The sequence below is a fragment of the Dermacentor silvarum genome, chromosome 7, assembly GCF_013339745.2.
Source record: "Dermacentor silvarum isolate Dsil-2018 chromosome 7, BIME_Dsil_1.4, whole genome shotgun sequence".
In the NCBI taxonomy this organism is placed as follows: Eukaryota; Metazoa; Arthropoda; class Arachnida; order Ixodida; family Ixodidae; genus Dermacentor; species Dermacentor silvarum.
In genome coordinates, this window is record NC_051160.1 from 34,959,309 (window position 1) to 34,986,095 (window position 26,787).

The window sequence follows — 26,787 nt, forward strand, 5'->3', positions numbered from 1 at the left end:
TTTCTCTCTTTCTATCTTTTGTTCTTGACTTTCTACGCATTATCTATCCATGATCGCCGTCTGTTTTTTTTTATTTGTTTATTATCATCTACCTGATGTCCGCCTCTTTTTCGCATCAGAGACACCTACGCGTTCGTATTAAAACTTATCTGATGGTCGTTGTGAAGCGTAAGGGGGGAGCGGCTTCAACTTAGGCTCTTTTTAGATCAAGAACTTTAGATAAAAGACAGCTGTTTTCTGTATTCCTTTAGAAAGCAGAAACCAAACTTATCTTATCTTCTTGCTTCTCACAGTATCGTTCACCTCTTTCTGTTTCTGATTACACTCCGATCACGAAGGGTCCGCGGCACAGGTGCACATGAAAGCTGAACTCGGTGTTCCTCTGTGTTTCTTTTTCGTATTCTTTTTATGTTCAATCTTTTTTTAGTCCTTTGCTTCCTTAACCGGAAGGAGACGTGATATACCTTTGGAGGCATTGTTTTTCGAGCATCGACGCCACGTGATCCAATTTCCCGTTAGCATTGTTGTCTGTTGCTTCAGCGTCTTTTGTGTTTGTGTTTTGTGTGTTGTGTAGAGCTGAATAAGAAAAGGAGATTCAATCGCAGCCGGCCCATCAGTAGGTACAGGCACAGCGAAGGGCCGTTCCACAAAAGAGCGGGCAAAAAAATGCGATCCACCGAACTTCCGCTCGGTCGTTCAAGTTGTTCTTCAGATTAAACTAGAATTGATTTTGGGGCTCCACATTCGTCGCTGCATGTCCGAGATCTGTCCCTGGAAAGTTCAAAGTATATGTGAAAAATAATTTAAGAAAAGAACGGAGTCGTTGCATGTTTTACGAAGGGAGGTGTACTACGTTCTACACTGTTTTCCTGGGGGCATTTGGCTGCCGGAAGCTGTGATTAAATGTCTAGGCTACTCTAAATTGAAACTCGCCTCTACGACTGGACTACGGTACAACTTTGTCAGCGCAAGTGCTTCGGCTGGTCTTCTTTCTTTCTTACTTTCTTTCTTTTTAAAGGACGGAAAGGTGAGTGAGTAGGAGTGGATTCATACTCGGTACTGGGGCAGTGCGACGAGACGAGGTCAAACAAGAAGAAATGGCAGGACATTTGCTTTCTCACCGCTGAATTTTTTTATAGATTACCAAACACTTAAACACGGCTATGTCTAGAAAGAGCAAGAATGTCAAAATCATGATCGGTTGAAAAAGCGCGACTGCGACCTAGAGACATAGCGCAAGTTAGTTGGCATACCATACTGAACGCACGCAGCAACTTTGAAGCCTTATAAAGTGTTTATTTTGTTTACATAGATATAAAAGCCCGGCTTTTATGTATCAGCCTCTTAGTCCTGCCTTTTAATTGGTTAGTGTAGAACGTGCCTGATAACTTGGCACCGTGTGGAAGGCTTCCATTTTTGGTTACTGTGACGCGACACAACATTAGCGTCACTTAGTATGGGGGTGCACTAGCGTGTGTGACAATGCTTGGCCGGAAGGGAAATGAAGACTAAGGATGCGACAGAACGTTGACGCGCCTGCAGGCGCCTGTTGATAGTACAGAAGATGGGTTGAAATTTTTGTTTGCGTGAAAATTCGTCCACCGTGCAGATCTCGGCAAAACTGATTTTTCCAAGGACTCTCCAAAAACTAGAATGGTTTTATGCCTGAGCATATACGATGGCAAAATGATTTCCAGCAGGAAAACGAATACACTGTGACATCCCGCTGCACTACAGCAAATGGATATTTTGTAACCGCTTGTACCACGCGTACATTTTTTAATCTTTTTTTTCGCTAACCGTTTTTCGCCGTCTAATCACTGTTACAAGGTTATCGCTGGGCGGAAGACGCGGCTACGCGCCTGTCTGTTTCTTCACCGTCGCTTTAACGTTGCAGTACAGCGGAATGAACGGCACAAAATACAGTTTCGTTCCCGCTTGTCAGGGCGATAATTAGTTTCCTAATGAACTTGTTTTAGCGGCGAGAGACACATGGCAAAAAAGTCACAGCTGCGTCCGGCAGGCGAATCATTCATTGCGACAGCAAGTTATTAGACAGCTATACGAAGTATGGTTAGTCGTTTTATCAGCTGCATAAACTGCAGCAAACATTCGCTTACTAGCTAAATTAACAAGCACGTTGTCGCGCGCGCACTGCCAAACACGCGTAATCGTCTCACTCGATGACCGTGGACACTCGCTGTCAGAACGCTGGCGTGATGAAGCGCGGCCGCAGCGGCGAGCGCATTCCCCTTCGTGCGGCCTCGCGCTTCAACGCCCAAATCGTCGCGCGACAACACATCGCACACGAAACCATCAGCTATCTTAGGTAGGCTGGCCTTCGAACCCAGCGCGGATTGCCTCCAAGGCGGAACGCTTGTGACTGCACTGCACCGCCGCAGCTGCAGTAGATGAGGAGACGCGCTCTAACGTGCCCCCCCCCCCCCTCCCTTGCACGCGTGAGAAGACTGCGCGCACCCTCCCCGCCTTCCTTCCTGGCGAGCGCGAGACGACACCGCCGCATCAAGCCACCATATACGGAACATCACGCCGACGGCGACGGCGGAGATTCGCCTGGAGTGTCCGTACAATTGCTGTCGCAATAAAAGAAGTGTTTCGTGGGTACCGTTCTCTTCTTGTGCATGTGTCTCTGTCACTGCTAAGTTAATTGACTGCGTTAATGATCAACTCGCCCATGTTACCACCGTGACCGGTTTCTGGTATTCTTAACTAGACAGTTTAGTCTCACATAGGTAGCTGTCCTCTGCGCAATACACGAGAAAAGGACTGCCGGCGTGACAAGCGGGAAGACTGCTGCAGCTCTTGTACCGTTCGCACCGGCGTATTACGCGTCGAGGTGATCAATAAATGTCCCCGTGTCGCAGTCCGACGATGCGTAGTCTGTCGTCGTTCATTGCTTTCGCGGTGGTGTTTTACGCTAGAACTGACAGTGTAATAGCGTGGCGCTGCGCGAAATCTTTTGTGGCAAGCTTTTCCTGCTTCTTTTGGCGCGTCGCCTTCTGTCGCGTCGTACAAATAAAGCCCCAGTGTTCTTAACTGTGCTGGGTGGTTCCGCACTTTCTTCCGTTTTCTGGGGGTATGGTAATTTCTGTTGTTGCACGAGCATGAGGTCGCGGTTTCGATACCCGGCAGTGGCGGCTGCACCTCGATGGCGGCGAAATGCAAAAAAAAAAAAAACAAGAAAAAGGAAAAAGAAAAAAAAGATTCTGTACGTATATTTAAGGTGCCCGTTGATCAACCCTAGGTGTTCTAAATTAATCATGAGCTCCCCGCGAAGAAAGAGGCGCTGTAAAGAGAAACAGTGAATCAGTTTTCAGGTGAATCAGCCTTCACGACTCTGTCGTGGCCAATTTTGCAGTAAGGAGTTGTTCACTGAAAGAAAAAAAATGAAGGCGAAATTATCATTTTTTTTATTTGGCGTCGAAACTCCGATGCAGGTAGGTCGGTGTGACGTCACAAATTCCAAAGCATTTCTTTCGTGTTCGGTCCTTTGTTGTGCAGTTAAATGTTCTCGCAACTTTGCTTAGTTCTCGGCTCTTTTTAGAATGCAATGCGTGTCAATATTTACCGATAGTAATTCAGGTTAAGCCCTGAACAGAAAGCTCGTCTAAAATCTGTGAGGTCACAGCGAGCTGGTGCGCGAACCTCACGACGGTGTCGCCAGCCTGTCTTTCGGTTTAGCGCCTTATTTTCTGACTTGTCGCGCCTGTTCTCGCCTGAAGCTTTGCTTTTTTGGTTATTGTAGAAGGTTAACTTACTGAACAGCTAAAATACTTTTCTCTAATATTTAATGTGCCTTTAACTTATTTTCACTTGTTCTTTTCAGTTTTTCTTAGCGTTAAGGGCCCCGTTTCGCAGAAAATCCGGCGTCGTCGGCGGAAATATTCATGCCGAACCGCATCATCCCGAACCAACCCGACCGGGCAGGCCCTTCGCGTGGCGCATGGTGCTAATGAACAAAAATCGTTTAGTAATTAAAATTCGTCAGAAAAATCGTAAAGTACGACTTAACCACAACCTACAGACGATGATAGCGTCGTATTGTAAAGCCTGATAAGCAGCCAGGGATCTTTGAACGCTATCGCGTTCCACTTATAAAGGCGAAGCTAAAGCGTCCTCAAATTTTTTTTATAGCAGACGAAATCAAATAGGCCTACACGTTTCATCAGTTTCTTACTTATGCAGATTGGTACGGTTAACTGCTTTCACCGAAGTGACCTTTCGAATCTAAACTATACTGAAAAAGAAGTACTAGTGACCAGTTAATCACGAGATGGCGATGGCAACGACATCGCTTCAACGAATCGCCTTCCGGTTGGCACGCTCCACCGGAATGATAACTCGATTATTTCCGTCTCCGCTGCCACAATAATTGATTGGCGACGAGGAAATTGAATCAACTTCCCCTGACCTGACAGTTGTCGCGGATGTTAGCAGCTCGTAGATAGCGGGAAGCTTTAGACTTCCTCTTTTCTTTTTCCCCTTCTTCGCTCGAGCGACATGTACCGCTTCGGCCTACGATAATAATTTGCCTGAAAATCGAATAATACGTTTGCGGCGCTGACAGCACTCCTGGAATATTTACCCGCCGTCTATTAAGTAGAAGTGACGTGACGTTCTTTATTATTATTATTATCTTTAATTCTTGTATAATTCTTTTTTTTTTCCTGACAAAGGCCGGTGCCTCTGGAGAGCATCAGAGCCCTTCACCGCCGTGCACGAAGTGTTAATTGATTGCTCTCGCACGGCGCAACATTACCGTGTATGTATTGTTTACTATATATTTTATGCAAATATTTTGCGCGTACTCGGTTGGTGTTGGACCCTGCTTGAGCAGCGCGCCGCCTTTTGGCCTCGTTCATCCCCCTGAACAGAAAGGACGTATCGAAGGTATAGTGCTTCGATTTGATTGTTTGTTGAGTGTGCGTGTGTGTGAACGACTGCTGCTTTCGCGATAACAAACTAGCTCTTAGGCCTCGCGGAATTCGTAGACTCTGCCACCTTCTTGCGCCGGGGCAGAGTAGCTTTCTGTTCTTTCATTCCTTCCTTCCTTTCTTAATTCCTTTCTTAATTCATTCATCCTTTCTTTCTTTCATCGCTTCATTCATTCTTTCTCCCTCTCCTTTCTCCTTTCCTTCTTGCGTTAATCATTTTGTTACTTTGTTCTCCACATTAATTCATTCAATCAATAATTTTCTTCTGTCATTCGTCGTACATTTCTTTCGTTCTTTTTAGTCTCTCCATTCCTTCACTCATTCCTTCGATTTGTTTCATTCATTCATTCAGTCCCTCTTTTCTCCACTCATTCATTCCTTCTTTCTTCTCTCATTTTATTCGTGCCTTTACTTCCTCTATTCCTTCCTACATTTCTATTTTCATTCCTCCTTGCTTCCTTCCTTCAGTCATTCATTTGCTCATTCCTTCCTTAATTCATTTCTCCGTTGTTACCTTTTCCCTTGCTTCTTTCCAAACATCCCCTACTGTCGTAGGTAATAAACAAAAAAAATATTTCATTGATTCTCTCTTTTGTTTTTCTCTTCCTACTTCCTCTCTCCCTTCCTTCCCCCATTCGTTCCTTCATTCATTCTTCTTTCCTACTTTATTTTTCTCGTCATCAATTAGCGACGCACATCACGGCCGACCAGCCGTCCGTCTTTCCACGATGAGTGGCCCCTCACCCCATCACTTGTACGTCTTTCACTTTCTTGTGCTCTTCGTATCTGTCAAGTTAATTCCGTGACCCGGGGCCCTCACCGTTCTTCTCTTCGCGAGGGCCAATTAAAAGGCAATCGCATAAATTACGGGCCTCGCGCGTCTCCTGCGATGGAAGAAGAAGCAGCAGGCGGCGAGACGGGACTACAGCACTCAGCTCTCTCGTCGGAAGCTCGAGTGAACCGTCCGGCGCCATTACGTTTAGTGAGCGTATGTCTGTTTGTAATTTCTTTTTTTTTTTGGTTCTCTTTTGGTCGTCTTCGGTGCATTTTCTCTGTCATGGCATGCGTTGTAGCCTTGTCTTTCTCTTCCTCTTTCTCACTCTCTTTGTTATACACATCTGCTGTCGTCCCACTCGAAGTTGTGGTACTTGATATCTCCTTCCTTGTAGGAGGTGTATTCGCTTCCATAGAGTTTCCTACAAAAGTCACAAGAGGCAGCTCTGGCACCAGCGTCTGCGGAAGTTGCTGGTATGATTTAGCCAGCCTGGGAATGATGGTAAGTGTATGGATTTCCCTAAACTTGGTCCTCCAGCTTTGACATGGCCTGCCCAGCTCCATTTCTTCCGCTTAATGTCAACTAGAATATCGGCTATCCCCGTTTGTTCTCTGATCCACACCGCTCTCTTCCCGTCTCTTAACGTTAGGCCTAACATTTTCCGTTCCATCGCTCCTTGCGCGTTCGTTAAAGGGTAACAGCAGCACTTTTGAATAATATTAGGGTATTAATTATTTTCAAGTGGAATTCACACTTCTCTCACCGGTAAGGTGTTTCATTTTGCTTACAAATTCATGAGTAATTTTAAATAACCAATAAACGAGGTACCGAAACGATTAGCTGCATCATGTGACGTCTGCGATGAGTCGACGACGTCATATCTTACAATTCCGTATTGCAAACACGCAGAACGCGTGCTAAACACGCCGTACGCATGGTGCTACCGCCAAGAAAGCGAAGCTGACGATGTCTTCTGATGAAACGGCGGGAGCTTTTTCAGCGCTTTCAAACTAGACAGCGGCGATTTCAGCGACGATTTCGGCGACGATGTGAGCGCTGTAGGATCGCCGTTTGCTTTTGACCCGCCGCAGGCAGGTGACGTGCCCCAAGCTCAACGCATTGTGCTGCGGGAAGACGAAGGCTAAGCACTGGATCTCACGTCTGTCAAAGCGCTGATTGTCGGCCGTCGTCTCGTAGGATAAGGGGACAGCTCCGTGGTTCCTGGGCGAGGTGGCGGCGAAGGCTCTGACGTCACAAACACAGAGTGGCCAGTAAGCGGTCATACATTCGTGGGAACGAGTCGGGAGCACGCAAGCAATCCTTAAAATTCTTCTTCAGGAAAACTCACTGGCCGTCATATCGTTTCGCACAGATAATCAGAGTGCTAAAGAGAAAATATATCCAAGATATTAATAATGTAAGTGAACGTCGAAAAATAGCCGCAGTTGCCCGTTAACTTGATCTCGAACTTCTTTGTTAACCTCCAAGTATCTGCCCCATATGTTAGCATATGTTAGAACGCAATGATCGTACGCTTTTCTTTTCAACAACAGTCGCAAGCTCCCGGTCAGGATTTGCTAATGCCTGCCGTATTCACTCCAGCCCATTTTTATGCTGCTATAGATTTCCATCAGATGATCCACTTTTACTGTTTTAAATGCTACAATTTGTAGGAATTCTGCGTGCACAATAAGTATTATTGCAATCTGCGTTTATAAAAGTGGGATTGCTTCGAAATTTAGCCCAATAAAGGCACATGCAACGTAGTAAACAGAGCTGCAAGAATGAACTGCACACCTGCCGCACAGACGCCGTACACACGCCGTCGTGCGGTGCGGCCTGCTGTGCGGCTGTTAGGGTATACTTACAGCCTATTTACGCTCGAGCCGCACGCCGCACCGCCCGCCTGCCGCACGCATGTGGCCGTGCAAAAAAATTGTGTACGTCGCACACTGGTGCACAAATTTCGGTTTACCCTGCCTGTGCGGGCCCAGCTGCCAACCGAAATTTGTGCACCATTGTGCGACATGTGCAATTTTCCGCATGACCGCACGCGTGCGGCAGTCGTGCGGTGCGGTCTGCTGTGCGGCGTGTGGTGCGGCGTGCGGCTTGAGCGTAAGTCGGCCCTTACGGCGTCTATTTTGTTTCCATCTGTATATAATGACAGCATGCGGAAGCGTGGCGCAACCGCTGATGTGGGTGACTTGCCAGGCAGCGAGAGAGAAACCTTTATATTTATTGAAGTGGGGCAGCTTCCTCGTACATTGAGCCCATAGTGCAGGGCCCCATTGGCTCGCGCCACTCCATGTGCCCGCTGTATCAGCCGTAGCTGCGGGTGTGAGCTGGTCTTTGATACGCGAAGTGATGTGTGATTATGTATACGCAGTTGCAAAACGCATATAGGCGTACGTGGCCCCCTTCCTATCTACTATCTATCAACTTTCTTATCATTACTCCTTGTCCTTTAATGCTAGTCCTCCATACTCCTTTTGTAGCCGCTCATCTTCATACGCGCCTACAGTGGGACACCGAACCGACACTGAGAAGCGTGCGTTACTGTTTATGTAGCTTGTAGCGACAGGCTGCTTTTATTTCTAATAACACGCCGAGTTAAGTTTAATGGCTTCTAAATTTCTCTCTTCGTCTTCCTTCAATTTAGGGTTTTGCTCACTCCGGCATTTCGTTTTTGGATCTGCTTTCTGTTCCTATTTCCTTCTCACCCTCTCTCTGCCCTTGGGCGGGGCTTCTCGGGACCTTGTGAATAAAGTCTTTTGTCTTTCTGTCTCACTGTGCAGCCTTTATTTGTTGATTTCTTTGTTGAGTTACCTTCGTTGGTTGTGTTTACAAAGTTCCACTAACATTTTCTTTTTCTTTCATTGTTTATTCGACCTCGTATTTCACGTTTATTTTTTTCTCTTCTTTTTCTGTCGCATATTTCCATGTTTAACGATGCGCCTCGCTGGCGCTCGGAAACCAATCCGACTCTGGCCCGGCGCGCGCGCTCCGAACCGCGAGCTCCGAACCGCGAGGCGTAAAAAGAGGCAGCGGCGCCTTCGTTGCCGCCTCGATGCAAATTGACTGCGTGCGCGCGAGTGCGCGGCTTGTTAATTCCCCCCTCTCCCATACCGCTCTGTTTGCTTCGTGTCGCTCTCCTGTTTCCCCGCTATGTCGCTTCTTTCTTTCTTTTTTTTCGTATACTTCTTCGCGCCGTCACGTCCCTAATTCCTTCCCTTATACTTTCAGCGCTGTGTTCTTCAGCTGTGCCCGGTGTGTGTAGCTCGCAGCGATAGCATTGCGTTTGTATTTCAGGAGCGCTCGTGTACTTTTGTCGGCTCTGCGCTGCGTGGGAATCGAAGCACATTGGAGACCTGCCTGAAGAGCCTTGAGATGGATGAGAGAGATAGAGGGAGAGGAGATAGAAGGAGAGAGTGATAACAAGAAGGTGTAGAGTCCAGTCCTAAAGCATTAGGAGCAGCTTAAAACTAGGGCGAAGGACGCAAAGGATGCGCTATGCAGCGCTGCTATACGAAGAAAGATACAATGAAGCCAGATACTGCGCAGGGGAAATAATTTGTTAAACCTAATTGAAATGGAGAAATAAGGTGAAGGAAAGTGAAAGTGAACGAAAGAAAAAGACAACTTGGCGCAGGCGGCAGTCTATAAGCCCGCACCTTCCGCATTATGCGTGCGGCTCGATCGTATCCCTTGGATTTCCTTACTATTCTCGGTATGCAGCTCTTTCTGCTGATATTTCTAACAATATGGGCTCCTGAAAAGGCCAAACAGAAAAAGCTGGCACACTTTGTCGGATTACTTTGAGCAGTAACACATGTACAGGCGTTTCGCCCCGGCATACGTTTCCCTGCATTGTCATAGAAGGTTGTCCGCAAGTGTAAGAAATACAGGAAGTAGGGCCATTCTAGGGTCAATGTTGGGCCGACGTTCTGTCTTGTTGGCCAAAAAGTGATAGATGCGAGACAATCATTGGCGCCGCATTTCTTGCTTGCTAACGGCGTTGTTCTGTACTGCCACTTAACGTATGGCCAACGTTCGTCCCGTTGAATCGTTCGGTAATACTGGGCCAACATTGGTAATGCATTTATTGCCTGTTTGGGACATTCTCCTGTGTGGTCAGGTAAAATGGAAATCTGTGTCAGATAAAATCTCAAGACCTGCATTATTTCAAGTGAAAGTTTCGCACCTTTCTGCCTAAGCGCGTCAAGTAGTAGTCTGTCCTCATATCTGCGCCAGACAACCTACATTGCGCTTGAAAGTATGCACGCGCCACGCTCGCCCGCTTTGCCGCGTCTTCTCTTTCATTAAGGATAGACGGCAGGAACAGCTTCCGGCTTCATTTGCATGCGACGAACGGGGCTTCACATCGGCCGACGAAGAAGCGTCGGCGCCTGCGCGGAATGAGGTGGCGAAGGGGAAAAATTAATGAATATGTTAATGAGATTTCTGTCTTGTTCCTGCGGCTCGCAGCACTTCGAAGACTCGGCAAGTCGATGCCGTTTCCCCACTTCGTAGCTTTCGGTATTTCTTTCTTCCTGTTTTTTTTTTAGCATAAATTATATCCCGTCTCGACGATGCGCACATATGCTTGAATTTCGACGAGAATCCTTGGTGTCTCCTGTTTCCACCATTGTTCTTGATTTTTTCATTCGTCTCTGTCTCGAGTTCCGCTCCGTTTCAATCGCGAGATCCGTTTGTACGTACGAACTGCGCATATCAAAGGCGTTTGCGCCCAAGTGAGCTGAATTAAGTTTGGAACGGTCTCGCTCCTGTAGACGTGCAAACACCCGGAAGCGCACTTCGTTCGCGATCGCTAACTCAGCAAACGCTCCGAAAGCGCGCATTTCCGGCGTTGTCAATGCGGCGACGTTTGCAAAAACTCATTTTGTCGCTCCAGACAGTGTCTATAGACATTGCGCTTCAAAGTATGTAGCTACCTCTTCCTAAATTACCAACACGATCTTACGTTCACCTCTGGTCCTTGTCGTTAATCGTTCGTGTCGAGTGCCTGGATTCATTGTCTGCGAATTGCCAGCCATAACGAGCTTATTCGAAAATTGAGGAGTCATCTTTAGCTGTGACCGCTTACCTATACAGCTACCATTTTTGTTTATGTGATTTACTGTGCGCATGGTTGCACGTTTTACTTGTCATATATATATATATATATATATATATATATAGTCATGACGCCTTACGATGGTCCCACGCATATATATATATATATATATATATATATATATATATATATATATAGTCATGACGCCTTACGATGGTCCCACGCTGGTTGCAGCCGAAGGGAACACTATTCGACCTGCTGCCTTCTGTACTGCGCGTGTACTTATCGATGACATTCTCCATCACATACAGTTTGCTGTGCTATACCCGTGCTCTCACCAGCTGATTTTGGGATGGGATTTTCTATCTTCTGCCTCTGCTGCTATTTGTTGTGGGCGGCGTGTGATACACCTTACCGACACCGAACACTTGCTTGGCGAAGAAACCCACACGCCACTTCACCTGACCGCTGCGGAAGATACGGAACTACTCCCAGGACAAATCCAACTAGTTACTCTCCTATCCGACAACATTGACCATGGTGACGTCTTGGTGTTCCCTTCTTCACGTTGCCTTACTAAAGGCATAACATTTACATGAGGAGTTGTTCGATTCCACAATGGATCTGCACTGGTCACTGCCACGAACGCAACTCCAGAAAAAATCCTCCTTCCGCAAGGCACAACCGTTTCATCCGTCGCCGATCTGGAGCCTGTCTGCGTCTTGCCACTTACACCAGTCTTTTCTGGGGACCCATCTTCTGGTGATTCTTCTTCGGCCGCCGCCCTTACAGCAGTCATCAGCACTGACTTGAAACCCGCGCAGACGCAACAGCTGCTGGCTTTGTTGAAAAAGCACGCCAATTCTTTCGACGTGTATTCGTCAACGTTGGGCCAAACAACCGTTGCAGAGCACCGCATTCTGACAGACAAAACATCTATCGTACGGCGCCGCCCATACCGTGTGTCTCTAGCCGAGCGGAAAATCATCGAAGACAACGTCGCAGACATGCTGGAACGCAAGGTAATTCGCCCCTCGGCTAGTTCTTGGTCGTCTCCTGTTGTCTTGGTCCGCAAAAAAGATGGCTCCGTGCGCTCTTGCGTCGATTACCGGGCGCTCAACAAGATAACTCGAAAAGACGTCTACCCTGTGCCGCGCATTGACGACGCCCTTGATTCCCTCCAAGGTGCGGAATACTTTTCCAGCCTCGATCTGCGTTCCGGTTACTGGCAAATTTCCATGCACGAAGACGATAAAGAAAAAACGGCGTTCGCAACCCCCGATGGACTGTACGAGTTCAACGTAATACCTTTCGGACTCTGCAACGCGCCCGCAACTTTTGAGCGCATGATTGACACCGTGTTGCGTGGCCTGAAGTGGAAGACCTGCCTGTGTTATCTGGACGACATTGTCATTTTTTCATCCACATTTAATCAGCACCTACAACGCTTGGATGAAGTTTTGACGTGCCTCGCCCGCGCTGGTCTTCAGCTGAACACCAAGAAATGCCGTTTCGCCAGCAAAGCCATTAAGATCCTGGGTCATGTCGTGAGCAGGGATGGCATTCAGCCGGACCCTGATAAGACTGCTGCAGTTCTTCGCTTTCCTCGTCCTGACAGACCCAAAGACTTGCGCAGTTTCCTTGGCCTCGCCTCTTATTTCCGTCGCTTTATCCAGAACTTTGCCTCCATCGCAGCTCCATTACACAAGCTACTAGCTTCCGGTGTACCCTTTCTGTGGTCCCAGGAATGCGAATTGGCGTTTGCACGCTTGAAGGACGCCCTCACCTCTGCACCTGTGCTTTGCCATTTTGATGAGGCCGCACCAACTCTCCTACACACAGACGCTAGCGGCAGCGGTATAGGTGCTGTTCTTCTGCAACGCGACAACTCTTCGCGAGAGAGAGTCATTGCATACGCCAGCCGTGTACTCAGCGCTTCCGAGAAGAACTATACGATCACTGAGCAAGAGTGCCTGGCTATTCTTTGGTCGATACAGAAGTTTCGCCCTTATCTCCACGGCCGCCATTTCACCATCGTTACGGACCACCACGCTTTATGCTGGCTTTCCACGCTCAAGAACTTGTCTGGACGCCTGGGTCGCTGGATTTTACGCCTCCAAGAGTATGATTTCGAAATCATATACAAGTCTGGGAAGAAACACCAAGACGCCGACGCTCTTTCTCGCTGCCCGCTTCCTACGGCCCCGCTCGACGCCTCTGCAATCTCTTCGCACGTCACCAGTTCGACCGACACTGCTATGGTTTCCTCCCTGGCCTCTATGTACCAACTGCCTTTCGACGATGATCAGCCACTCGCCTCTCGTCAGCTGGCTGACCCGTACTGTCAACACTTCATTGATCACCTCTCTGGGGCTTCTCGTCCACCTAACGCGCGCCTCCGTCGCCAGCTCGCGCACTTTAAGCTGGACGATGGCGTGCTGTATCGCCGTATTTACCATCCTGACGGGCAACGCTGGGTGCCAGTTCTACCACGCTCTCTCCGACTTCGTGTCCTCAACGCCTTTCACGATGATTTGAGAGCTGGCCACCTTGGGTTCCATAAAACCTATGACCGCATTCGAAGTCGTTTCTATTGGCCTGGCCTTTCTGCTAGCGTCGCCAGATACGTCGGTTCCTGCTCTCCCTGCCAGCGTCGCAAGCTCTTAACAGCTGCTCCTGTCGGCCAATTACAGTCGCTTCCGTGTCCTGCAGCCCCGTTCGAGGTTGTTGGGATCGACCTTTACGGGCCCCTTCCGGTCACTACTGCTGGCAATCGATGGATAGTGACTGCCGTCGACCATCTGACGCGCTACGCTGAGACAGCTTCTGTGCTTACTGGCTCTGCTTCGGAAGTTGCTCACTTCGTTCTTGAAGCCATTATTCTACGCCATGGTGCTCCTCGTGTACTGCTCAGTGACCGTGGAAAGGCGTTCCTTTCCCAACTGCTAAACGAAGTTCTTCAAGCCTCCGGCACAGCCCACAAGACAGCTTCTAGCTATCACCCCCAGACTAACGGCCTGACCGAGCGGTTTCATCGCACCCTTGCCGACATGATTGCCGCTTATATTCAACCAGACCACAAAAACTGGGATGTTCTTTTACCATTCGTCACTTTCGCCTATAACACGGCCGTGCAGCGCACAACTGGCTACTCGCCATTTTACCTCGTTTATGGACGCTCCCCTACTTTCTTTCTGGACGTTTCATTCTTCAACTGCAAGGCTAATACATCTCTATCATCGTGCGAAGAGTACATTTCCCGACTCGACCACTGTCGCCAGCTTGCTCGCCTGAACACAGAGGCCAGACAACAAGACCGGAAAAATATTTACAACGAATGCCATCGCGTTGTATCTTTTCGACCTGGTGACGAGGTCCTGCTCCTGACTCCTGTTCGCACCCCTGGTTTATGCGAAAAATTCCAGCCACGGTTCATCGGGCCGTACATAGTCCTTGGACAGACTTCACCTGCCAACTATCACGTCAATCCTCTTGACGCCCCCACAGACCGCCGTTGCCGCAATACCGAGGTTGTCCACGTCTCCCGCATGAAGCCCTTCACGCGGCGTGCCTCGACACCTTGACGGCCGGCCAGGATGGCCGCTTTCACGTCGGGGGGAAATTAGTGTGGGCGTTTATTACGCACATCTTCCTCATCTGTATGTTATCATCATCATCCTCGCACTTTTACCTATCCTTCTCTTCGCCTGTATATGTGTTCATCATCATCGCCTGTGTGCTGCGCTGGTTCGCTGACGAGCTCCCGGGCCTAATAAACGTCGTTCCAACCGAGACGTCACAATATATATATATATATATATATATATATATATATATATATACACTAACCGTCTGTTGGCTTCATATGGTCATGATTACCAAAAATCGAGCCCCCCAGTTTTCCTTCGCCATATACATATAGAAAACTGAGGGGCGCAATGTTTGGTAATCATCATGACCATATGAAGCCAACAGACGTTTAGGACGCACACACACACACACTACACACACCACACACTATATACACACACAACCCACACTATATATATATATATATATATATATATATATATATATATATATATATATTACAGGATGTGGCTGCCCAGATTCGGTAGTTGCTTCCGCTGCCGAGAAGGCTGCCTCGATAAGACTGTCAAGACGGGAGGTGAGAGGAGGCGCCAAGGAAGAATAAGGTCGATGAAGAGGGTCGGTGACAACCTACGCTCATGGGGTGTCGCACCGTTTAATCACACAAAAAAGTTACGGCTCGACGCAAGGCGGGTGTGGCTTATTCTTTATTATCATTATTGTTTCAATAAGTATAAGCTCAGTGCTATCTACCCAGCCTTGTAAAAGCGCCTGAGCAGTAAGGGTACCAACCGAAACGCACTCGGTCCACCACTACATATGGAATGCAATTTGTTTTCTGCAGACTGTGGGGGGCTTCTGGGACATCCCTATGACATCAGCATTTCGCCCCAGAGATCACCGCGGCTCGCTCAAGAAAACTGCCGGCTCTCAGCTGTGTTTTACACTGCCGTGAATGCGGGTGCGAACTAGTTTTATCAGCTGCCTCGGTTGTCTTTAAGCATGGCAATCAACTTACACGAGGTGATAGCGCAAGCTTTGCTAATCCACAGAAAAGGCTTTCGCCATCCGGCGCTGACTCTATTCAAAAGCGCAGGGAAACTGCTAAAAAAAAGGGGGGGTCCCGTGTTTTATCAAGTTTGTTTTTGCCCCCCCCCCCCCCCCCATACGTTTTCTGCTCTGGTGTGTAATAAAAGAAAATTACTAGAGGTCCCTTATGCTACAACTATATGGAGGAGAAAGCCCGAGCGCCGATAACGCAATGACCCGACGACCACTTATTACGCTTTGTGAAATTTCTTTGGACTTCACTTTATTTTCTTTATTCAATTTTATTATTATTATTGTTAATCACACTACGCATTATCACTACGAATCCACATTTCGCAGTCATTTTTGCAAGTCAGCCTATTTTCACCTAACTCGGACCGTGACTCAGCACTTTTGTGAGGTCATCATCACTCTGAAACCACAATTTAGAGTCATTTTTGCAAGTCGTCCTGTTTTTTTTTGTGCAAGTCGCGCTTCGTATGATTCACCAACCTCGAACCGTGACTCAGCAATTTCTTTTTGTTGAGTCACTCTCACTAACCTCTCAAATCTCACATATATTTTTGCAAGTCACTCCCCATTCCGCTTAATTCACATTTGATTCACCCTGTCACACTTGGTTCACCTTCATTCACTCTATCATCTTGGTTTTACTTCCATCACACTTGGTTTGCTCAATTACTCCAAATTTCAAATTTTCGTCACTCTTGAATCACCCTATTACCACTTGATCCACCTTCATTCACTCTTAATTCACTCTCATTTACTCTTCATTATCTTAGCTCACTCTATCTCATAATTACCTTTCGGTTGACTCCTATCGCCCAACTAAACCCCTTTAATTCACCATCAATTCACTCTTAATTCGCCTCTCTGTATACTCATTACCAGTTCAATTCACTTACCTAATTATTATTCTATCCTTAATCGCGGTTATTGTGCATTATCGCCTCTTATCTTAAGAGGACCATTTCGTGTTGACGCAGTTTTGAAACGGCCTTGAAACGGAGACCTCAGCATGACAAATATAAAGCTTTCACCTTTATAAAAAACGATTCAGGAGTCCCTTTGGCTACGCCTAAGAGACCTTGCCTTGGTCATGACTATGACTTCTACCACCATCCTTTAGTGTTTGCTTCACTTAGTACCCACGTCCGTACCCATTTCAGTGGTTTTTGAGCGGTAATCTTTTTACGCGGAGCTGGTGCGATTTATGCCGAGTCATGCTCATGCTTACTTCTACCAACAACCTTTAGTGTTTTCTTCACTTAGTCCCCACGTCCGAACCCATTTCAGTGATTTTTGACTGTTAATCTCTTTACGCTGAGTTAGTGTCATTTATGCTGAGTCATGCTCATGGCTATGACTTCTACCACCATACTTAAGTGTTTAATTCACGCGTCGCAGGCTCACAAGGCGACGCGGGCATTGTTAAAATTCATGAAGTCGACTGGCCTCAGTGACCGACTGTGAAGTGTTGGACAACTGCACATGTTCATACTGCGAGTACTTTCTTCCCTCTCTCTCCTTTCTTTTCATCCCTTTAATCCCCTTCCCCCGTGTAGGGTAGCAAACCGGACGTGCGTCAGGTTGACCTCCCTGCCTTTCATTTCTTCTTTTTCCTCCTCCCCCATTTAGTAGCCACGTCCGAACCCGTTTCAGTGGTTTTTGAGTTAATTTTTTCGCTGAGTCCTCATTTCTGCTGAGTCATTGTTACTTTTTGCTGAGTTATTGTCATTATTGAGTTGTTATGTATTCTATTACTGTCATAACCGTACTTTTACCCATTACCATCATTAATTCTCGATTCTTTGCCACTTTGAGGGTTTCTGACCTATTTTTCGGCTTTGTCGTGCCCTTTATCATAATTATTTTAATGACTATCATGATAATTTATCGTTATTTATATTTCCCGTCTAATTACCCATCGATTGATATTAATGTTATAGGGTTTGAAATTATTTGACTGAATTGTCAATTTCTAGTACATATTTTTAACCGAATTTTGGATCCACTTTTCCGAGTTCACCTCTAAACGAGACATACAAGGCTTTCTTCGCCTTCAACATTTCAGTTTACAATCACTGGACGTCGTTTGCCATGTGCCAGTCAAAAAGCTGATGCATTAGGCTTAATCTCAAGTAGTGATGTACATTTTTATTATGGTTGCCTTCGATCGTAGTAAAACGCGCGCTGGTAGCAGGAGGCCATCCTTCGGAACCTGCGTGGTGGCTCTGCGAATTTTAAGCGATTTTCTTCGACTAGTCGAATAAATACCGCTTACCATGATTCTCTTTGAAGAAATCCGAAAGTATTTCTTCGGAAACGCATAGCCTTTTAGCTAACACCTCAAATAGTTAAATATCTATATGTCACAAAGCGCAATTTGTATTGGCAATATTTACCCGAGTACGTCGTCGATCCACTTAGAAATTTGAGGCACCGCCAGACAAAGGCGTTATACAGAGCCATCCTTCGGAACCTGCGTGGTGGCTCCGCGAATTTTAAGCGATTTTCTTCGACTAGTCGAACAAATACCGCTTACCATGATTCTCTTTGAAGAAATCCGAAAGTATTTCTTCGGAAACGCATAGCCTTTTAGCTAACACCTCAAATAGTTAAATATCTATATGTCACAAAGCGCAGTTTGTATTGGCAATATTAACCCGAGTACGTCGTCGATCCACTTAGAAATTTGAGGCACCGCCAGACAAAGGCGTTATACAGAGCGCGGCCTATGGTGGCGTCGCAAGCATGACAGGCGTTGTTTTATGTCGGGACCTTGCACGCGCGTACGGAGCCTAAATGCAAGCGCTGTTACACGGCTTCGTGGAGGGAAAAAGAGGCTGTGACGTCACCTTTTTGAAGCCAGAAGTGCAGCCATCTTGGTGTGCCATCTCCCCCTTTGCGTCTACAATCAGTTCGCTGGATCAAATTGGCGCGAGCTTTGAGCCTGAGTTGCAGACGAGCCGCCGAAAGTGCGCGCTGCTGACTCGCGACAGAACAAAAACCTAGGAAACTTCTGGTAACAATTGTGTTTTTCTGTGGCACGTTGAAGAAGACGACGAAGACCAGCGCCGTGATTACGTGTCGCTGGCTGACACTCGCTCTCACAGACCAAAAACACACACCACACTCCAAACACTGCTTGTCTCGAGAAGCGGGCGCGTTCGGAGATATTTGTTCGTTTCGCGTTCTGTTCAGTTGTTGCAATGTCACAAAGTGGCAGTATGCAAAATTGGTGACAACGGGAGGGAGAGTGCAGCCAATCGGCAAGCGGTGAACTCCCCGGACGTTGCGTTGCCTCGTTTGTCGTCTGCTTGGGGACCATATGCTACAAAGCGAAATGTTTCTCTCCGTTTAATAAATGAGACTTATAGTTAAAAATATATATTTTCATTCTCAAACTTAAACACGTTCTCAAATGGTAATGCGTATGACTATTACAATTTATTAGGAGTAATTTGTATACGGGGTCGTCAGGTGGTGTCTCGCACAGCGAAAAGAAAAAAAAATGAGAAATCGACGGGAATAGTGGCTCGATTTTCAAGAGGCTGGCTCGCTGGCACCCAATGATGGGGTCGAGTTCGCCGCACAACCAACGCATTGTACGTTTCGAGAAACGAACGCGACGCCGGAATTCGCTTTCTTCCATCTCTTCAAACGCAGTTCGCGCCAGCGTTACTAGATTACCTCTTTTGAAAGAGGTAATCTAGTAACGTTGGTTCGCGCCTCCAATCGCTCTGCTCTCTCCTCGAGCAACGCCAACGCAACACCCGAAGCTCCCACTAAGCGCCATTTTCTCGAATTAGACTATGGATATGGATCCGAAGGTGTCATTGCGTAGCCGCAGCCGCCGTTTGCGTCCAACGCAATCCACCAGACGTGGCATGCGAAGCCGGTCATTCATTTTTTGCCGTTTTTTTACTCTTCCCTCATGCCATTATCACAAGTTTTGTTCACGTTGTGGTTTATTCGGTGCAAGCAGAGTTATAAAATTAGTCTGCGGAATTCTCTTTTGTGTTATCTGCGCATGTGTGAGTGACGATATATGGTTACGTGCCTGGGTGCTTGCTTGAAATAGCCTATGCTTTGTTTACCAACAATAAACAGTTGGCAGTCTGCGTTCGTGGCATATTGTGCGTTCCTTCCGCTTGTCCTTGTGTTTCCGCGCAGTTTTAACCTTCCTTAAGGCTAATGGCCTTTAAAAGAAAGTTTGGTATGTTTCGGTGTAGGTGGGAATCGAACCCACGCCTCCGGGCGGCGAGACGACGCGTCACGTCGCAATTGCACGCGTCACGTCGCAACCATCTGGCTCACTAAAGGTGTGGCCTATAGTGCGTGCGTCATTGGGCGCGTGACGGCGCAGGCAATGGGGAGGAGCTGGCCCCACGCCATGAGCGTATAAAGTGAGGTCGTTCATCTCGTTCCGAGGCCTACGAACGGTATAATATGCCCATACGTAAGCAGTCTCAAATGTCTCTACCAAATAATTTTTTTACATTAGTATTAGTTGTGTTTGTTCCAGTCTACGAATGCGCGTGACTCAGTGTTTGCGATAATGAATGAATGAATTAATTAATCAATCAATCAATCAATCAATTGCCTTACGCGTGTTTCACAGCGAGTAAGCTTACGTGTTTCCTGACCCATTTCCATCCTCGTCTCGTGCTTTTCTGTACATTATTCATCCTGTTTGTTCCCCGCTCCTGCGAATGCGTGACTCGGCTCGGGGGCATATCTCAACGCGTATTGCCCGTGCCGCTGCATAATACACGAAGTGGCCCCTCCGTCGCGTCCCGATAGACGCACGCTGCGTGCCTTCGCTCCTAGGTGCGGGGCCAGAGTCGGGCGGCGCTGGAGCCCATTCGCTGGGCACCCATCGAGATTGGCGCGGTCCAGCGGCTTTCAATTATTAACGCGTCGTCCGCGACGTGGTACATACTTGCAACACCGAGTCGAGCGCAGAAGTTTACGGGACATCGGTACTTTCGCGAAAGAAGCTATGATTCCTTCGAAACCAGAGTGAATTGCCTCGAATCTAAAGTTTAAGTTTAGCTAGGTAAGATTAGGCTAGATTAAAAGTCGCCGCGGCCTTCGATACTGAGCACCTCGGCGTGTTGCGTGTACCTATACGCAACATGCCAATATGATACTGTTTTTGACCATGACGTTACTCGGGGTTCACACGTTGAGCTACAACATGTACTTGGAACGTGGACCTGCAGTGCCGCCTATGCGTTGCTTTATACGGAGGCGCTCGTCACCATTCTGAAATGTGCTGGTCTCAACGAGATACTTCAGTATTCTGTTATGTGTGTGTCTGTTAAGTGTCGTATATGTCCTGTGTGTGATCATTTCGTTTATCATTGGATTCACCCGGAGCTGTGCTGTTTGGGCGTGTTCACAAGAAACCTGAGGACTAGGACCAGGACCCGTATGGATTGCCTACCGCTACTTGTGATTTTAAGAAATCAGGTCGTATCAATCTCTTCCTTGCTTTGTTTTTTTTTTCCACAAACACTCTAATCGTATCTGCCTTATCTCCACGGCTGATCGGTTGATGCTTCCGTCCACTTTAAACCCAAGCGCTTCTGGAAGTTGCACGTTACCTACGGTTCTCGCTGGGTGAATCCCTTCGCATTCCATTAGGATGTGCTGAGTGGTCTGCGGATCTTTACTGTAGCATGCACATGCCTCATCTAGTTCCGAATATTTGCTCCGGTGTGTTTTGGTCCTTAGGCAACCGGCTCGAGCCTCAAATAGCAAGGCAGTGCCCTGTGTGTTATCGTACAGATTTTCCCGTCAATCAGTTAGGGGCGCCATCTCGTGAACTCGTCTCTCGCTACACTATATGTCTGTCCGTCAGAGTCTGTCCCGACGCCGTCTGTCCCGACGCCGTCTGCGCCACGGCGTCACAGCGTCGTCTGCTCGGTTTTCGAGCTCCGTAGAGCCATATAGATCAGGGTGTCTACTACCACATAAACCATGCGGGTGCGACGGTGTAGAGGGCTCCCCATTCGCTGGGCACCTATCGGGATTGGCGCCGTCCGGCGGCTTCAATTATTAACGAGTCATTGACGGCACGGTACGTGTATACTTGCGCGACTGATGAGTGTTCGCGGCCTTCGAAACGCGGCACGCCACCGTGCCGTCGTGTTGTGTGTACCCAGTTAACGTCTACATTGTGTTTTAACAGTAATGTGGCAGTGGAGTGTAAGTCTGTACGCCGTGCGTAGGATGGGGCACGCAGGCCTACGCCCTGTGAGATTGAAGTTGTGTCGGCATGAAGGTTCCGTAGCGTAAGAATAGTGCAGGAGAGCCAGGAGCGCAGCGTAATCTTTCGCTAGCGCGTGTAACCATAGAGATTCCTACAAAAAAATTAATAAAAATTACTTGATTGTGCTTTACGTGCCAGAACCACAATCTGATTATCTGGCACGGTGTAGTGGGGGACACCGGATTACTTTCCGGATCATTTTCGGATTACTTTCCGGACACCGGATCATTTTGATCATCAGGATGATCAAAATGATCATTATGATGATGATGATCAGCGTACAGCAAACTATAAGTAACACGAACGGTTTTGCATTCCACCCTCCATCGAAATACGGCTGCCGGGGCCAGGTTCGAAATTGAGGCTTCCAGCTGAGCAGTGCAATACCGTAAAGCCATTATGCCACCGCGGCGGATCTTCAATATTCTCGAATTTTCATCTAAAAATGTTTCAAGATGACTCGACAAATCTGCCGCTAATGGTCTGCGGGAGCTGTATAGGCACGGCGGATCAGCCAGAAAGGAAATGATATGGGCGGTACATGGATTTTGCCTTTGACTTCGTCCTCTTGGGTATTCACGCGGCTTTGCGACTTTGGAAATTGATCAGTTTTCAGCAACATATATGCCTTACACGTGCAACAAAATCCAATGATTACGCAAGAGTGCGCGGTAGACTGACTGACTGGCTGCGTTTAGAAAGCTACTACTACTGTCTGTCTGACTCTGCGTCATCTTCGTTTACTCTGTCTCCACGCGGTCTGTGCCAAGCCGCCAGTGCGCCGTCTTCTAAGTTTCGATCGCCCAACGGCGGCACGCCTCGTAACTTTTACTTTGGCGTGGAGATATTGTGAAAGAAGAGTCCTTGTATGGCTTTCCAGACTGCGCGTGGGCTGCCTCCCAATTGACTGCGTGAAGTTGAACTCTCTGAACTCTGAAAGAGATTGAATGAATGAATAAATGAAAGAAAGAAAGAAAGAAAGAAAAAGTGAACGTGAGGTTCGCGTAAATTCTGTTGGTCGCACCGGACGATGCCGTTCTGACACAGCGACGGTCGTGGGCACGCTGTACGTGCGACGTTGGTTTCTGGGAGGAGGAGTACGAACGATTCAAGCTATGCGGAGCTCATCTATAGCGCTGAAACTCGGGGGTTAACGGCGAAAATATATTTACGGCATAGAAGGGGCAAAGACGCAAACTGAGAACGAGAAACGACGTGCGCTTGAAAGTATGTGCTTGAATCCGAAGCTGGATTTAGTGCTCGGAGAAATCGAGAAGCAAGAGTTATCGCAGTGTCAGCCAAACTCGCCCCACTTTCCATCTTATCGCAGCAAGTGTCGTGTATAATAGTTTAGAGTTGAAATGGCAGTAGCAGAGCTAGGTTTGGACAACAGCAAACTCTAGTGGATATATTGTGACTCCTCAACTTAGGAGGAGTGTCTGGGACGTGTGCTTGATTTGTGTACTGCGTACAACTTCCGTATATGTCAAACGCTCTTCGAGAGGAACACGGCATACTTCGTACCATGAGGGAAGGGAAGCGTAGTCAGGGGCTGCTGTGAACGATACTGGAGCGAAGTGGAAAACGTTTGAGGCTATTAAGAGCCAGAAGTTGGTGCAAGAAACACACGTGCTTACCGCACTACGAGAGGCCATCATCCTCGGTGCCGTACGCACCGCTGTTATATTTAAATGCAGCAGCGGTACACCAGACCTGAGATATGTATTCTGTTCTTGCGCAGCTCCAAAACCAGTCAGAGACAAATGCGAGGGACAACGCAGAGCACTGGATTTCCCTACGTACAATCCTATTACGGAAGGCCTAACTGATCTCTAACTTTACGCTAGGTAGGCGAATGTTATCCTTATATTTTACCCCCCCCCCCCCCCCCCCCCGAACGCCCAGGAATGAAAGAAAGAAGAAAAGTCAGGTTTGTAGATTTCTTGTCTAAGGAATTCTGGTGCTCCGATAGCCTCCCGTTGTTGCATCGGGCTGTCTGCCCAATGTACGTACGACTGCAGGCCGTTAGGGATTTGGTAGACAACAACAGCTTTGCAGGTGACGAGCTAATTTCCATGGTTTATTTTACAGCCCGTGTTCTTTCCTATTCCTTCTCTCTTTCTTTGGACAGCTGCTCCCACCTTACCAACTTTATTAGGATACGAAAACAAAACATTGACAGCATATCTGGCCGCAACTTTTTTTAAATGTGTGTGAGAGAAAGTGAACGTAAACCATTAGCGCTACTTTTTAACGCTACTGCATTACCGTTACTCATTATCGCCCACAGAACGAACTACGGCCAACAAGCTCAACTTGCAGTTCTTTTAATGTTACGACTGCTGAGAAAAAAAAGAAAGAAATCAATGGCGAGTTAGCGGTAAATGCGAGAGAAATGTGTTGCATTACGTCTTTGAGGATTCAATATTTAAGCCGCGTTCCTCACGTTGCAAATCGATGAGCAGGAGCTCACTCGGCCCACATGCTGCCTATTCAAGGAGTGAAGTGCAATTGACGGTGGTCCGGAGCAGACCACACACACACACACACACACACACACACACACACACACACACACACACACACCACACACACACACACACACACACACACACACACACACACACACACACACACACACACGCACACGCACGCACGCACGCACGCACGCATATATATATAACTTCAAAGAGAAGAGTGCGACGTACAGTGGCATTTCACAGTACATTTATGACATTTCGGCTGGTCCACCAGCCGAAATGTCAGCAATGTACTTTGTAATACCCACGTAAGTTGGACTCTTTCCTTTGAAGTTATTCCTATGGGGCCAGCGTGATTCCCTCTACAAAAACATATATATACCGGTTTCCCTAACTTGACACACATACACTTCTTTCCCACTTTAACAACCCCAGTACTCACGCATTAAATAAGGAAAGAAACGCCTCGACAGAGCTCATGAATTTTCGGCGCGCTCTCGCGCAGTCCGCGTTGCTTCCCATACACCACCGCAAACAGCGCCTAATAATACACGAGCTCCGAGGCGCCAGCCCGAGGCGTGGTGACCATAGCGCCCGACGCCCCAATTCGTGTTCCGCGGACGGCCTCGCGTGCTTGCGTGCGTGCCGACGTCCCATTGCTGGGCCAGCACGCCGATTCACGCGTGTTCCTTGTTTTGTGTTCCGTTTCCTGCGATTTCGGTTGTGTCTAGTCGCGAGCGCAGTGGCCCAGGCGTCGAAGCCGTAATTACGTTGCCCGCTCTCCGCCGCCCCGAACACATCTGACAGCCTGCGCGGCCCTGATGGGTGTTTGGGTGCGGTTATCTCGATGCGGGCGCGAAAAGTTATGAATACTTAAACACGGGTAAACATTTCTCACATTTCGCGTTCGTTGGGTGTTTCATATTTGATTTAGATTGAAGCGCTCTGTAGACACGGACACAGAAAGGAAGTAGACAGGACAGCGCTTGACTCTCAACTGAGAGTCACTTGAGTCAAGCACGGTTGACTCTTAATTGAGAGTCAATTCAGTCAAGCGCTGTTGACTCTCAGTTGAGAGTCAAGTGATGTCCTGTCTACTTCCTTTCTGTGTCCGTCTCTACAGTGCGGCTCAGTCTGAGTCAAATATGAACGCCAAACAACTAGCCCAACTCGCCATCTTGTGGCGTTGGGTTTATGTTTCTGAAAGCAGCGGCATTTTAACAAAAGCGTTGAGCAGTCGCAGCCCTAGAGAGCGATCCTTCCGAAGTGTAACGGTTGTTCGAGTGTGGTACAACTGAATGTTCAAGTGAGTCCTAACACCGAAACTGCAAGGTCTTTCGCTGCATGATTCAATCACCGATTCGGTGGTTCGGAAAGAAGTGGCCGACGCGTCGTGTAAAATATTGATACTCTGACTCGGGATCTCAGCAAAAATGGATGCGAAGGTCGTTATGCTCTGTTTACGGCCGGTTCGCGTGCTGCTGTCGAACAGTAACGTTAGCCTCAGCAAATGAATCACTGATGATAAGAATTTGGAACGACTGTGATCGCTAATGCAATGTGGGCTACGCGAAGAAGCTGCGAACACTTTCGCGCAGATACCATGGACCGCGATGGCCTTTGCAAGGTTTCGCAACATGTTGCTGTTGCTATGGCTAAGTGGCTAAAATATTCTGCTGCTGATCTCGAGGTAGCCGGCTCGACTCCCGGCATTCAGAAGGCACCAGGAAGAAAGAAGAAGCGCTCGTGTCTGGAACGTAGAGTGCATTATAAAAGAACCGTAGGTGATTAAAATTAAGCGGGATCGCTTCAACATAGAGACGGTATTGTCTTTGAAACGCCAAGCCCGATCAATCATTCATATATCAATCAACAGGCCTTGCAGTTGTTGTTGTTGTTGTTGTTTCTGTTGTTGCTGTTGGTGAATGTTCGGTTTTCATTTTTTCGGTTTTATACTTGGTGCGTCGAAAGGTGCTTACAATGTTAATGTTATCATCTAAAATGTCACAAAACCACTGTGGTGGATGAATTCTGCGTATGCGAGGTGCGCGTACTTGTCTTAGCTTGGAGAGCACGCCGCCATCGCGTTTTATCATCTTGTACGCTGTGAGTCGAAAGAGAAAGCACTGAGATAATGCAAGGCGCGAGTGAAAATGGGTGGCGACGGCCTTAAAAAGCACTGCGAGTATTTCGGTTCTGTGGTGTAAAGCTGAGGCCTCCTGTGAGCGAAGAAACCTTGGGACCGTGACCCCAAAGCGTTTGTATCCTGTGAAGCGTGCTCTGCCGCATACTGAGTTACATACAGGCGAAGCCGCACTTAAGAGCCAGAAAGTAGAACGTGTTTTTTTTTGTTTTTTTTTTTCTAAAAAGGTGAAGGGTTTTTCAGATGAGATGCGCAAGACGACGAGGAGACTTGTTACCATAAAAACAGTAATTTGTTTATTGTAAAAAAGGTCAACGGGTAGGATGAATGAAGTTGGAAATGTTGGAATTAAGTTCACGTTGTTAGTACTAAAACCACGGTGTAAGAAGATAGGTGTTCCGACGGCGCGCCCGCGCTGGGTCGAGAGAGCGGCCACTTC

At 47.6% G+C, this 26,787-nt stretch overlaps 1 protein-coding gene across 2 annotated transcripts in view; it reads left to right on the forward strand.

Moving 5' to 3' along the window:
* The window catches only part of LOC119457907 (beta-1,4-glucuronyltransferase 1), a 414,428-nt gene that overhangs the window by 381,658 nt on the left and 5,983 nt on the right, over positions 1-26,787 (forward strand). The window lies entirely within an intron of this gene.